Source organism: Camelus dromedarius, chromosome 28 (genome assembly GCF_036321535.1).
Source record: "Camelus dromedarius isolate mCamDro1 chromosome 28, mCamDro1.pat, whole genome shotgun sequence".
In the NCBI taxonomy this organism is placed as follows: Eukaryota; Metazoa; Chordata; class Mammalia; order Artiodactyla; family Camelidae; genus Camelus; species Camelus dromedarius.
The window spans coordinates 11,710,536-11,713,325 of record NC_087463.1 but is presented as its reverse complement, the minus strand read 5'-3'; the positions used below and the strand labels follow the sequence as shown (position 1 = coordinate 11,713,325).

Below are 2,790 nucleotides of genomic sequence, written 5' to 3'. Positions count from 1 at the left end.
ATGGACATTATTCAGAATTCTTAGGTACCATGTATAATACTGAAGTAGAAAATATTATTGGAGACTGAGATTCATCAGATAAGTTCTCTTGGAGCAAACAAGGAGTTAGGCAAGTATTTGAAGGAATTGAGAATCAGTGAGGCACAAAAGAAGCCCTTGGGCTAGGCTCTTGAAGTTTTTTGCACCTCTGCTATTACGCATTTTGAAAAATTAATTGGGGTAAAATACATAAAACAAAATTTACTGTCTTAACCATACTTTAGCTTGCAATTCAGTAAGTTGTGTTAAGTAAATTCACATTGTTGTACAATCTCCAGAATATTTTCATTTTGCAAACCTGAAATTCTACATGTTTTGAACAGTAACTCCCCACCATCTCCTGGCAACAACCATTCTACTTTGTTTCGATAAATTTGAGTACTCTAGATACCTCATATACAGGGAATCATAACACATTTATGCCTTTTTGTGACTAATTTATCTCACTTAGCAAAATGTCCTCACCGTTCATCCATGTCACAGAATGTGTCAGAATTTGTTTTCCTTTTTAAGGCTGAACAGTATTCCATTATATGTATACACCATATTTGTTTATCCTTTCATCCACTGATAGACACTTAGGTTGCTTCTCCCTCTTGATTGTAATAAACAATACTGCTCTGAATATGGGTATACAGATATCTCTTCAGGACACTGCTTTCCATTCTTTTGAATGTAAATCCACGAGTAGAATTGCTAGATCACATGGTAGTTCTATGTTTTCTTTTTTCTTTTTTTTTTTTTGAGAAGTTGCTATGTTGTTTTCCATAGCAGCTATACCGTTTTCCATCCTCACCAGCAGTACACAAGGGTTCCAGTTTCTCCATGTCCTTGTCAACACTTGTTGTATTTTTTCTTGATAGTAGCCATCCTCATGGGTATGAAGTGGTATTTCACTGTAATTTTGATTTGCGTTTCCCTATGAGTAGTGATGTTGAGCATCTTTTTATGTGCTTATTGGCCATTTGCATATCTTCTTTGGAGAAATGTCCAAGCCTTTTGTCCATTTTTTTAAACTGTATAAACTATTTATTAACAGACAATGCCCACAAATGTCTTTCTTCTTGGACATACCCATGGTGGCCTGTGGTCTTGGTATGCTGACCTCGGACACGAAGTCCCCAGAAGTGGCACAGCCCTCTGTGGGCTAGAATCTTCTTCAGTCATTCCAGGTCTTCTTGGAACTTGTGGTCCAGACCATTGACCAGAACCTGGCTGTATATTTCATCTTTCACATCCTTCTCTCTTTAAGAACCAGCCTGGGATCTTGTACTGGCGTGGTCTCTGCATTATGTTGACCACATGTTCTACCTCATCCTCAGTGAGCTCTCCTGCCCTCTTGGTGAGGTCAGTGTCTGCTTTCCCCAGCACCACATAAGCATATCTTTGCTCCATACCCTTAATTGCAGTGATAGTGAAGGCAGTTTTCCGCCACGCATAGATGCTGGTGTTGAGTTCTTGCAAAACGTGCTGGAGCTTCTCAGGGATTACTAGAGACATAATGGCTGCAGTGGCCCCTTTGTCCATTTTAAAAAATTGGGGTATTTATTTTTTTGTTGTTGAGTTTTAAGAGTTTTTTCCTGTATCTGGATACTAACCACTCATCATATATACGATTACAAATACTGTTCCCCATTCTGTAGGTTGTCTTTTCACTTTGGTGATTGTGTTCTTTGATGCATAGAAGATTTTAATTTTGATGTAGTTCAGTTTAGCTATTTTTACTTTTGTTGCCTTTGCTTTTAGTGTTATATCAAAGAAATTATTGCCAAGTCCATTGTAATGAAGTTTTTCCCCATGTTTTCTTTAAAGACTTTTTTCATTGAGGTCTTACATGTACGTCTTTGATCCATTTTGAGTTAATTTTTCATATGGTGTAAGATAAGGCTTCAGCTTTATTCTTTTGCATGTGGATATCAGGTTTTCCTAGCACCATTTGTTGAAGAGACTACCCTTTTCCCATTGAGTGGTTTTGGCATCCTTGTCAAAAGTAATTTTACTACATATTTAAACATTTATTTCTGGCCTCTCCATTTGATTCCACTGGTCTGTATGTCTTTCTTCATGCAGTAATGTACTATTTTGATTACTGTAGCTTTGTAATAAGTTTTGAAATCAGGAAACATGAATCATTAACTTAATTCTTTTTCAAGATTGCTTTGGCTATTTAGGAGTCTTTTGAAATTCCATATTAATTTCAGAATGGATTTTTCTATTTAAGCAAAAAATGCCATTGAAATTTTGATAGGGATTGCATTAAATCTAGATCATTGTGGTTAGTATTGACATCTTAAAATTATTAAATATTCTAATCTGTGAACACAGGATGTCTTTCCACTATTGTTTTCAATTTCTTCCAACAGCGTTTTGCAGTTTCAGTGTATGTCTTTGACCTTGGCTAAGTTTATTCCCAAGTGTTTTGTTTTTTAAATGGAATTTTTAAAATTTCCTTTTCAGATTGTTCAGTGTTACTGTATTTTCATTTTGTATCCTGCAATTGCAGAATTTATTTCTAAGTTTTTTTTTTTAATGCAGTCTTTAGGGTTTTCTGTATATAAGATCATGTTTCTGCAGCCAGAGACATTTTTCATCTTTCTTTCCAATTTGGATGTCTTTTGTTAACTTTCCTTGTCTACTTACCCTGGCAAGACTTCCAGTACTGTGTTGTATAGAAATGGCAAAAACAGGTGTCGCGGTCTTGTTCTGGTCGTAGAGGAAAAGCTTTGTCTTTCACCGTTGAGCATGATGGTA

The 2,790-nt window shown here is 35.9% G+C and overlaps 1 pseudogene; it reads right to left on the bottom strand.

Moving 5' to 3' along the window:
* Nucleotides 1-1,064: 1,064 nt before the first annotated feature.
* Nucleotides 1,065-1,539, bottom strand: LOC105103605 (small ribosomal subunit protein uS13-like; annotated as a pseudogene).
* Nucleotides 1,540-2,790: the final 1,251 nt, after the last annotated feature.